This window comes from Desmodus rotundus, chromosome 11 (genome assembly GCF_022682495.2).
Source record: "Desmodus rotundus isolate HL8 chromosome 11, HLdesRot8A.1, whole genome shotgun sequence".
Classification (NCBI taxonomy): Eukaryota; Metazoa; Chordata; class Mammalia; order Chiroptera; family Phyllostomidae; genus Desmodus; species Desmodus rotundus.
The window spans coordinates 33418897-33431532 of record NC_071397.1 but is presented as its reverse complement, the minus strand read 5'-3'; the positions used below and the strand labels follow the sequence as shown (position 1 = coordinate 33431532).

The 12636-nt window shown below is 39.0% G+C and overlaps 1 protein-coding gene across 2 annotated transcripts in view; it reads left to right on the top strand.

Annotated features, from left to right (window-relative positions):
- The window catches only part of FILIP1 (filamin A interacting protein 1), a 195571-nt gene that overhangs the window by 74077 nt on the left and 108858 nt on the right, over window positions 1-12636 (top strand). The gene's annotated exons all lie outside the window — the stretch shown is intronic.

The following is a 12636-nucleotide window of genomic DNA, read 5'->3' as shown; positions in this document are numbered from 1 at the left end:
TTGGAAAAGGCTGCAATGCGAAAGAAGAGAGCTGCTGCTTGTGCTGGGCTTGAGGGCATTTGGAAAAGACTGTGATGCAAGCCAAGGCTGGCCACCACTTGTATGGAGGATCTGGAGTCACGTAGAAAGGGCTCCAGCAGGGCCTAGCAGAGTGGGTGGGAGAGGGGGAGTACAGTGTTAGCAGGTTAATAGAGAGTAACTGATTTGGTTTCTGCTGCACCTGGCTAGCCAGGTTGAAGCACAAAAAAAGAAACAAAGGAACAGTGGCATACACCAGTGCTTCCATCCTGAGAAGGAGTTTAGGCCCTTATCCTAATGTTAAACAATTTAATTCCTCCCCGTATGACCCAGGAGCTTCTTTAGTTGCTGCCTCCACCCTGGAATGTGAAAAAAATGAGTTTGTTTATAAGCCCTTTATGAACAGCATCTCCCATAGCCCTTCATCTCTCTTAGACTTGATCCTAGCTAGTTCACAAAATCAGACATTACAGGGACTCCTCTTCCGGGCATTGGTGTTCTGGGTTGAGTAGTCTGGTGTGGGCCTTGGACCCCTTACTCCTCAGAGGACACCACGGTGGTTCAGATATCCCTCCATTTGTGCACCACCACACTGGGTGTGAGTCCTGACCAGATTTTGTACCCTCCTCCCAATCTGTCTTGATGTGTCTTCTTTATATTCTTAGTTATAGGAATTCTGTTCTGGTGGTTCTCAATAATAGTTCTATCTATTGAGTTGTAATTTTGATGTGTTTGTGAGAGGAGGTGAGTTCAGAATCTATCTACTCCATCATCTTGATCCTGCCTCTTCTTCTATGACATACTTGAAGGAAGAAATGTTATTTTATTTTTATTTATTTATTTTTTGTGATTCCTTGTACCCAGAGTGGTTATTGTGTGCTTGTTATTTGGTATAATGGTGCACAAAGCAGTTTGTGGAATGAACTAAAGCACATAGTTCTCAAGCTCAGATAGGCAGGGGGTTAATAGTAAGAGATCAGTGTGGTTTCTACCTCAATTATGAGGGGGGACCCAAAAAACTGGAATTTATTTATTAAAATTTGTGTATTTATTCTTACATGTTTAAACTTGAGTCACTTTCAAAGTATTCTCCATTTGATGCAATACACCTGTTGAAATGTTTTTTCCATTCATTGCTCAAAACAGTGTTTGAACTCATTGATTTTGATGCCTTTTACTGCTTCTGCTGTTTTTTGTTTCACATCTTCTACATTGGCAAAACCTTTCCCTTTAAGGACTTTCCTCATCCAGGGAAACAAACAAACAAAAAAAAGGTAGCTTGGGGCAAGATCAGGTAAACAGGGAGTGTGGGGAACGGGGGTCATGATGTTTTTGGTCAAAAACTGCTGAACACTCAGCAGTGTGGGCAGGTGCACTCATAAATCATGCATCATGAAAAGGGCAAACACACTGAAAAGAGTCTTCAAAAAAAAATCACTGAAGCCAAATGCAGCCTCTCATAATACCACCAGCTGGTACACTGATACAGATGGGTTCCCACAACACTCACCTAGTGGGGGAGGCCTGTACTACAAGGGGCCCTCCCTTCAGAAGATAATTCTAATATTTTTGGGTCCCCCCTCATATTGCAGAACCTCCTCTCTACCTTCCTCAGATTAATTTAAGAGGTGTTTCCCAGCGGGTATCTACTAGGTTCTCCAAATACTGTCTTGCCCCTAACCTGGCTTGAAGATCTCTTGATACCACTGCCACCTGTGCTGATTCCAACAGTGACTCAACAACCTGTGTGCTCACAAGCCCTCCAAGTGATTCTGATGTTCGCTGAAATTTGAGAACCCCTGCTCCAGGTTTTCTGAGGAGCTTCTCTACCTGCAGTATGCTCCTAGAGCTCTGGCCAGCAGGTATATACCTGGTCTTCCTGCTCCTCTCCCCTCAACATCAGGTTTTAGGGACCAGGATAGGTCAGCTATATAAACCCTGGATTCAGCTTGGCTCTCCAAAAAAAAAAAGGAATATTGAACTAAGATTCAAAATAGGATGTTGGCACTTAGTACTGGAGAAAAGGGGATTTGGGAATTTAGCATGTTGAGAGGGAAGAGGAGAAGAAAAACATGTTCCCAGATTTCTTACCCTCCTTCTGCCATGGCTTATTTTATATAGAAGAGCCTAGTGGTATGATTTAAAGATATCCTGTCCTGGTCCTACCTCAACCCAACCTTTTACAAATGGTTATTTCTATTTTAAGTTACTAGGGTTAATAAAGACTAAGGAACATGGGGTTAGGGCAGTCAAGCTACTATGTGATTTCAACTTAGGTGGGTTGATTGCTTAACACCATCCTGAGATTCTGGAAGAGTGAGCGTTCAATAGATGGGTGAGGGCTTGGGGCGCACTTCAGGCAAGTCTGGACTGGGAAGGCCCTGTGAGCCGCAGAATGAGATCACGGGGATCTCTGTTTACAATTTCAGTGGAAGGCATAGGTGAGGAACACAGGTGGGAAAACAAGAAAGGCACCTGAGGAGGGAGGTAAAGAGGCTCAGAGAAATACAATGGATAGACTTGTACTTTTCTCTCTTTTCAAAAGCTCCTCATCAACCGCCTCTCAGAGGTCTCACGCAATCATTCATTGTTGGAAAGTCCCTGAGCTCTGGTTGCTTCCAGGCTCTAGGTATGAGTCTAATTTCTTGCTTTTCTTTTCAAACTAGAGCAGGAACAATAGCAGTGTGATTTATAGGAAAACCACTTTACTAACTCTATTGCTTGAAAGTCCTGCAGTACTTCATGGCTTATAAAACTGACCAGTATTATATTTCACACTTAACATATCCTATAACACTCAAGAACATAATAATTCTAATCTTTTATTTCTTTATGACTGAATTCAACTTTGCTTTTTAGTTACTACCTCTTCTATACTCCTTCCCTCCAATCCCCACCTGAAAGAACTTAACCTAGATATTTCCTGCTAAGTTCAATTTTATTTGGTAATTTTTTTTTTCAGTTAAACTCAATACTTTTAGGTCAGTCCTAAAACAAATTAGAATTCCATTTCAGTCTTTTCTTTCTCCCCTCCCAAGCTATTGACTGCATTTTGGGAGAGTCACACAGAAACTGTGCTTCATCTGGGGGGCGGGCAGTGAGAGGGGAGGTTTGCTGACATGCCCAGGCTGGTGGAAGTAACGGGGAGGGGGTGAGCACACCCAGTATCTGCCCTGCTGCCATCAGGACTGGCCACATAACTTAGGAGCCTGTGCATAAGGGAAATGTGGGGCCTCCAGTTAAAAAATAATTGAGAATTTTAAGAGAGCAACAGCAGCACATTAAACTGAGAGTGGGACTCTATGCATAGGTCACACACCTATGAAACGGATCCCACCTGTGTTCTCTGTTGTCATCTCCCAGCCTGGCTCCTGGTGAAAGTTCTGGCCATGGCTCTTCTGGGGAAGTGCCCTCTGTCTCCAGCTGTCTTGGAACCCTACCATAACTCTCATAGGTGCTGTGCCTTCCATTTCTCTCTACTTTGGGTGGTCTGCTTTGAAGCCCTCTGCCCTGGTGACTCTTGTACTAGCATGCCAGCCATCTTTCCTAGCTACCATGCACTCTTGCTGGGCCCTTGACCTCTTCTGTATCTCCTTCATAGACTTGGTGGACATCACTATCACCCTCTTTGTACAGACGTGTGCTGCTAAGTCTGTTGTTTGTCTGCACAGCCTATGGCATAACTAATGCCAGTGGAAATCCTCTGAAATTTTACCATGTCAGGTTCATCCACCATAGATTCTTCAAACTTTGTGAAGGAGCCCTTTGTATTTATATCCTCTCTCAACTTATCTGGAAGAGAATAGGATAGGTGGCTAGATAGCATAGCTACTACTTTAATGTTTTTCTCATTTTTTCTTCTTTCATTTTCAACCATTTCTCTAATTTCTATAAACTGGGGGAAGGAGCAGGAATGGCAAAAACAATTTCCATTTCTGCCCCAGTTTACAGAAATTAGAAAAATGGCTGGAAATAATAGTCTAAATCAGGGCTGGCAAACCCAGCCACACCCATCTGTTTATGTATTGTCTATGGCTGCTTTCATGCTACAACCGCAGAGTTGAGTAGATGCAACAGAAACCACATGACTGGCTAAGTCCAAAATATTAAACATTTACTCCTTTACAGGAAAATTTTTCTGACCCCTGTGTTAGACAATCATGGTTGAAAATGAAATGTCTTTGTCTCTGGTGGTACCTGTATTGGGATGTTGAGTGGTGTTTGATGACCTCACAGTTAATCTGCCACAAATGAATGCTTTCTGCATCACTACTGCTAGTAAATACTTTTACATACATACAGACAGCAGAACAGGCATTATAATTTCACATATATGCAGTGGGTAGGACAGGCATTATTATTCTCATTTTACAATGAAAAAACTATGCATTGGAGAGGTTAGATAACTTGTCCTGGATTACAGGAGAAGTGAGTGTAGGGTTAGACCCAGCTCTCTTGATTCCTTGGAGTTAATGTCGACAGTTCCAGGAGGATTCAGCATGTTAGGAGAACAGGTTTTGATGTATGAGGTTGTGGTCCACCTTGAGGACCACTGTGGGGCTGGGTGGCTTGCTGAGGGGGAATGACTAGAGGGTGGAGAAGAGAGGTGGTTATGGATCATTATGTGTTCCAAAAGGTGGTGACTCATTTTCTTACATACTTCCTGCCCACACACTGAGTCTGTAACTTGGGCATTGTAGTAGCGTGACATTCTAGATAAATTAAATTCCTAATGCACCTTAATTAGCTAACCTCAAAATTCTCCTCTTTACTGTTTTTGCCAGCTTTGTAGTCATAGCAACTAAATTTGTGAAGATTTGTTGATTGACATAGAATTCATGGCCTCTTCACACCGTATCAGGGTGATAAGCATCTGTAAACATCAGATGAACACATCTGATGACCACGTGGCTTCAGTTGCTTTCACGGAATGCATTTCAATAGGAATACTTTTTACTTTTCTCCTTGCTTGGTTATAAAGTAGCTATGCTCTGTTTTTAATTTAGGCTCCCCATACTCTGATCTAATCCAAGGGTTGCTCAGGGACGGTTAGAAAAGACAGAAGTCAGGGGGAGTTCAAGACAGACACAACCCATGACCTCATGTGTTACAACTGATTTTAAGTTGTTCTTTTATGTTAAGAAATGGCCCAGAGATTTAAAAGAAAGGGCATTTAAAGGACACCTGACTACAGCTGGCGTATGTGCAGGCACTTAAATGCACGAAGTCATCGCCGGCACCCAGGTATGTGCAGTGTTTCGTTTCCGCCCCCTCGGTATGAGGCACTGATATCCGCCAACCCAGTGCACATCTTTCTCCTCGTGGACGTTAGCCCATCTTGTTAACTTCGACCAGCAATTGTGATTTGCCTCATATTTCTTGAAAACACATTAAATGTACTTGAGAACCTTTGCTATATAAAGGCAAACACTTTTTTCTAACAGGAAATTTTTTGTAATCGGCTTACTAGAATAATCAGCTTCTGCACAAACTGGAATTTTCCTAATTAAAAAAAATCAGTTCAGTTTACATCCAATAGAATGACAATTGTTATGCTTCTGGAGTCTTAGTGACTTTGCCAATTCCCCAAAAGTCAAAATTCAGAAGCGCAATGGTAAGGTTTCTTTTCGGCCCCTTTGCAAACCTTAAGCACTGAGAAGTGTGAGGGGAGCAGTGGGGCAGAAAATGTGGCCTTAGAAGAATAAGGTATTACACAAATAGGAATTGGAGGGGAAAATGTACTGGATTAAAGGGTTCTATATTAATCATTGTTTTTTGCGACCGTTTGGTGGGTACTAGACTCTGGTACCAAACTTGTTGCAGCCCCATGAAAGGGTGGGTGGCTGTGAATTCGTTTGTGGGCAGTAGTTCTCATCTGGTGGTAAAAGCTTCCATTGAGATTTCTCCACGCACCCAGAAGATCCAAACCTTCTAGTGCAGGCTTCCCAGGTTCTGGCCATATTGTTTTGGACAAATAGCTAAATCTCTCTAAGCCTCACTTGCCTTATCTTCATAAGGAGAATCATTATAGTACCTGCTTTGTAGATTATTAGAGTTTCTTGAGAGGATACTATAGATGTGTACGTTTTACCCCATGCTCAGAGCATACTAAGCTCTTTAGTAAATGTCAGCTACTATTATTTTGAATAAAGGTAATATTTAAGAATAATTGATCAAATATATACTGCCTGAGATAAAGTCTAAAGTGCTTGTCTTTCTGGCTACAGATAAGTCTCTTTTGTTAGTGGAAGGGAAATGACGGATTTTTATATAATTCTAGGGCTGGGCCTTTTTAGAAGTGATGAAATACAGGAAGGAAATCTAGTCCCGGCTAACCAGAAATCTGGTAATTTTCCAGAGATGTTCTTTTTGTCAGATGGTAAAGCAAATGTTTGCAACTAATTAAATTAAGTGATGACATTCTTCAGAGGCCCACAGGTACTATTAAAATGTCTGAGAAAAATTATATTACTCAAGTAGAAAGAATATAGGTAAAATTTATTAGAAAACTGAAATTTGAGGGTCTTACTCTTTTTATGTAATCAGTGACTATAGATTATAGACTATATTTAGTGGGATAGTGACATCAGAATTACAATAATACAGTATTATAAATAAAGCAATATTTGAAATGTATTTGAGGTTAAAGGATGAGTCACTGATATTGAAAGGGCCAGAAAAAAGTTGTCATGTTGTCATTACTTTATAAAATATTATATTTATAGATGGTTAACTGCTTTTTTTTTCTGTATTACAATGAATAGTAGCCTTATTTTTGCAAGGAAGGGAAAAAGAAAAAACACTACGTTATAGATGCCAGAAGTGATACCCTTTTTATCAAAATGTTGGTAAGAGAGGTCACTCCATTTTACATTCGAAGTTTTAAAATCCTCAAATGCTACATTTACTTGGACTTGGGTATCTAACTTAAAAAGATTCCTTATTCTATGGTAGTTCCCTGATCTATTCTCTTGTGTGTGTGTGTTTTTTAAATTTTCTATAAATCTTTTCCAGGTCTGCTGTTATCTTTCTTGAAGTATATTAAAGAGAACTTCATAAAATATTTCACAATGATATTAGACTAGGGTAGAGTAATATTTAAAAAAATATTTTATTTATTTATTTTTAGAGATAGGGGAAGGGAGGAAGGCAGAGAGGGAGAGAAACATCAGTGTTTCTTGAGCACCCCTTACTGGGGACCTGGCCTGCAACCAAGGCATGTGCCCTGACTGGGAATCAAACCAGTGACCCTTTAGTTCTCATGCCGGCACTCTATACACTGAGCCACACCAGCCAGGGCAGGTAGAATATTTTTTGTTTTGCCACAGTTATAATATTTTCCTTGAACTTTTGATTACAACATTATTGCAGTGACTTCAAGAAAACCCCCTTTCTTGAATTTTAATGTTCATGAAATTATTTGGAAAATTTTCATTTGGTCTGAATAGATCTGTCCTACTGGAATGAAAATGTCTCAAGTGAACAAAACTTCTAGTTATTTTGAGGATTTTATGAAAATGAAAGATAACAAAAATAAAAACATTGCTTAACATGATGTTTGTTCTATAAGTAAGGTGAAGAAAAATTTTAAAAAATTGTAAAGGACACCCTTACTGGTGAGGCTCAGTTAGTTGTACATCGTCCTGCAAAGCAAAGGTTTATGGTGTGTATTTTCTCTCTCTCTTTTTTAAAGATTTTATTTATTTGTTTTTAGAGAGAGAGGAGAAGGGAGGGAGAAAGAGAGGGAGAGAAACATCAATGTGTGGTTGCCTCTCGTGTACACCCTACTGGGGACCTGGCCAGAAACCCAGGCATGTGCCTTAATGGGAATTGAATTGGTGACCCTGTGGTTTGCAGGCTGGCACTCAACCACTGAACCACACCAGCCAGCGCTGGGTTTGTATTTTCTCTGTCCTATCTAAAATCTTCGTCTAACCCAAGGTCATAAAGATTTTCTCCCAGCCCTGACTAGCATGGCTCAGCAGGCTGGGCATCTTCCCGCCAGGCCAAAGGTCTCGCTCGGGTCGGAGCACTTGCCTTAGTTGCAGTTTGGTCCCCAGTTGAGGTGCATAAGAGTGGCAACCAATCCATGTTTCTCTCTTGCTCTGATGTTTCTGTCCCTTTCTTTCTCCCTTTCTTTCTCTCTGAAAGCAAATAAATAATATCTCTTAAAAATTATAAAGGAAATTTCAGTGCAGACTTAGTAATACATAAGATGTATTACATAGTAATACATAAGATGAACAATCTTTGCTATTAGAATGAGTAATAGTCTTATGAGAAATGCTTGAACATTTCATGAGTTGGGTATTTATAACTAGACTTACCCAAGTAAATAAAATATGCAGAGGGAATAATCTGGCATTAATAGAGAAGGAACTAGTTGATTTGATTGGTCTTTTGCGTCTTAAAATTCACATAAAACTAAAACAGATGTTTTCCTTTGCCTTTAGTTTTGGTGCTTTGGGTATTGTCATTTATGTCTAAAAGGAAGAATGAGGATAGCTCCATGCTAATGTTCTGGAAGCCCCACTTGCAGCAGGCCTTTTGCCAGGCCACACTGTCAAAAGTAGGCTTTTCTATAGCTGTGTGCTTTCCTTTGTACCAGATACTATAATTATTCTTTATAATCTATAAAATAATTTAAAAATAGAAACTATATAAATAAAATTATTGTCACATTTCACCCTATGCACTAGATATATTCTTGAAAAACTATGTAGATAAAATAATACCAGGAACAGACAGGAGCTGAATACTTGAGAAGCATAGGAAAGCTGCCAAAACCTAATGTATGCAGAAAAGGTTTTGCTGGTGGTAGGAATGGGAGTATTGTGACCTACGTTGAATCATAACATGAAAAGACACATCTGAAAGGAAGCACGAGCAGGGGTGAAAATGCTGCAGAAAATTCAAGGTCACAATTTGCAGGAACTAATGAAGACGGGAACTAGATTGGGTATTTAATTTCTGTAGACTTCTTTCTTTATCCTTTTCTTTTTAGTTGTTCAAATGCTCTAGAAGTACTTGTTAGTTCAGCAAAAATGATCCAATGTATTTATAAACATTTTTCTGATTCCCAGGATGTCATTCATTGAAGTGTGATCTGGTTATTGCCCAGTTTATGGGGGGAAACAGGGGAGAGATGACCACTCAAGAAAGAGGGAGGGTTGGGATAACATTTGGTCTTTCCTTTCTTCACACCTTAGTCAGCAAATTCTATGCAAAGTGTTGCTAACTAATTACTACAAAGGAAAAGTAAGTATATTTCATGAACTATGTTAGGATAGTTTGCTTACTAAAGAGAAGAATCTGTGCCCCAAATTACATTGATTAAAAGTAAGACTACAGCCCTGGCCAGGTGGCTTGGCTCGTTGGAGCATTGTCCCGTACACTAAAAGGCTGCAGGTTTGATCCTCAGCTGGGGCGTGTACAGGAGGCAACTAGTCGATGTTTCTCTCTCACATCGATGTTTCTCTCTGTCTGAAATCAATAAACATATCCTTTTATGTGAGGATTTAAAAAAAGATTACAAATCTGATGTGAATCTTCAGTTTATTTAAATCACTTTCGTGAGATCTGTCTTTGAAGGATATGCACTAAGGCGAAGCAAGGGCATTCTTGGCTTCTTTTAGAAAATGTGTTATCTACATGACCCAAACCTGCAGCCATACGATCAACTATTCGGAAGCCGAGGGAGTGCCAGATGCCCTTTCCGTTACCTGTCTGCCTCTCCTGTAAGCACAATGAATGGGATTTGGCCTCCTCTGATTAAATGTTTGTTATTGTTCAGCTCCAGAGCTTTTTACACAATAAGTCTGTGATGGTCCCTGTTCAGATTTTGCATCCTGTTTTTATAACCTGTTTCCTTAATAATTGACCAGGTTCTTTCTCAGGATGATTTTTAAATGATTCATCATTTTTACAAGTTCTGGAGTAGGTTAATGATTTGAAAAAATGTATTTTTACTTAGCAAACTAATTTCTGTGCTGTGTGAGTTTTGCAGAGTGACTATGGAGGAAAATTTAAGGATTTCTCCAACTCTGTAGTGTGAAGTGAAAAAACATTGCCTTCGTAAGCATTTGTACATTTTTCTGGATCATCTGATTTACAGGGTAAACTTCTCCCTTTCAATTTGCATGTGTTTAAGAACTTAGGGGAAAGCCCTATAGTGAGGAGGTATTTGGAATCAGACTTGGGTTCAAATTCTATATTTTCTATTCACTAGGAGTAGTTGTGTAATCCAGAAAAATACATTTAATCTCTTTAAACCTTAGTGTCCTCATCTATAAAACTGAGAATGATAGCGCCTACTCCATAAGGGTTGATGTGACTATTGATTTAAATAAGATGCTATATGTAGAGTGCTTAGCACACTGTGTAACACTTAAGAAACAGTAAGTGAGAGCTATTATAATAAGGAAGAGTATGAATGTCACTAAATGTGAGACATGGAAGTTCATTGTCATCTGGACATTTTCTCCTTACAAAATAGAATAAAGTTTTTTAACGTGGACATTATTGATGGCAGACTTGGTTACCTTATTGAGAAATTATGTTTTTCTCCCTCTTACATTTTGCCTAATTCCTTCCTAAAGCATGTATTGACTGGTTTGTTGTCTCTGAGTGCCTTTGCATTCCTGAGATAGAACAGGGGCTGACTGCTGATTTGGGGGTAGAGATAAAGATGGTAGACCTTGGCTTACCAAAAACGGACTAACATCCATGAACCCATGTCAGAGGAAAAGCAATTGATGTGAAATTTCAGCAGCATGGAGGAAAATCATTTCCTAAAACATCAACATCATGGCTCTAGCACCTGAGATTTGCCATCAGCCAAAGTGAATTAATGTGGAAGAGAGTAGGAAACTTAAGCTTTTGACATGATGAAATATAGTTAGATAATTCTAAAATGTGTTTTTTCTGTAATCAATTAATTCAATAATTAATGTTCATTAATTTAGTTTTGTAAAACCTATTAATGCTATAAAAATTTATTTTAAAATATTAATATCAGACTGAAATTTTTAGAAAGAACTAAATATAAAGAGAGTTGGTACTAAGAAAATACCACTTTCTGAATGTTTGCAATTAAAAGTACAATAGATTATGTAAATGAACATAGCATGCATATAGTTATGCATTTGTACTATTTTAAGAATATTCTAGTGTTGTAGTTACTTTAAAAGATACAGAAAATCCAGAGAAATGAGACATAAATACATGCTACAGTCAAATACAAATTCTGTGTATGATTAAGGCTAAGAATAACTAAGTTTAATACATCACTCCTCACTTCCTGTGCTTTGAGAACTGTTGTCTGGAATTTCTATTAATTCATGATCTAAATTGAAGTTGTCAAATCAATATTTGATGTGCCATTCCAGAGAGCCTTAAGATCTTGTAGAGAAAGTTACTTCAGATAAAAGGAATTCACATGTGGTATGGAGTTATAAGGAGTCACAATTCAATTTGGGAAGCCCATGTGTCTTAGTTGTGATATGTAACAGGTCAAGAGCTAAATTCAAAACTTTCTATTCATCACCTCTTTTTTTTTTTTTTGGCTTGGAGCTGAAGTCAGCCTACTCTGCCCACAAACAAGCTGTGATGAAATACAGTAGGTCTGCTCTGAAGTGCTCTGGCTTCCATTACAAAGAAACATCTATCTATTCTGTGTTCACCAGTGAAGCACAAAAGATGCTCTAAAATTCCAAGAACAAATCACTGAGTTAACCAGAATACCAGGGCCAGTGTCAAGGACTGCCTCTTCTGTTTACGTTGTTCGCAGTCAGGGTGCAGTAGAAAGTTCACACACACAATGTAACAGTTGAGTTCAAAAATGGGGCATGAATGTAGATTTCAAGATTTGTTGGAAGAATTGACTATTTGCTATCTGAAAGGAAACACAACACCATAGTTCTTTTTCTATTATAAACCTATACTGTTTTGAAAAGCTTTCCTTGGTTTCTTGAGTATGATGGGTTCATAAAGGAAATTTACTTTCAGAAAATCTGGCCGCTTAGCTGTTCAGGAAAAGGACCATTTACACTGTTAGTTTTAAATAAGCCCATGCACTAAGCTACTATATTTAAGAGTTTAGACCAGTTTTGTAGTACAGCTCCCAGGATATCAGAGCTCTCTTCACAACACTTTGAATTCTAGCTTTTGAGTTCAGTATATTTGTATTAATAATGCATCTGTTGGTCCAGTCCTTTCACTCAGAGAATGACAGATAGTCTGTAAAACATTCATCATGGAATGACTCAGATGTGCTCCCCATGGGACAAGTTTGCTGCTGCTTTGTCTTTTTTCTTTATTTTACCCCAAAATATACTTTTAAAAATCTTTATTTTATAATTGATGTTTTCTCCCAATTCTTTGCGCTCTTTCTTATTCCTGTAAATGACTGACATAAACACCCCCCCCCCCCGATTTTGGAAAAAAGGCTATGGAAAAATAGGATTGCATATCACTAAATACTACACCACCTTCTTCCCTTTGCTTTTCCCTTTTTCCTTCTCCACACTAAGCCTCCTCCACCCTTTACAGATTTCTTTGTACATTGTGACTTCCATTTGACTCCTGGCAGGGTTAGAGGTTTGAATTTTCTGATGGACT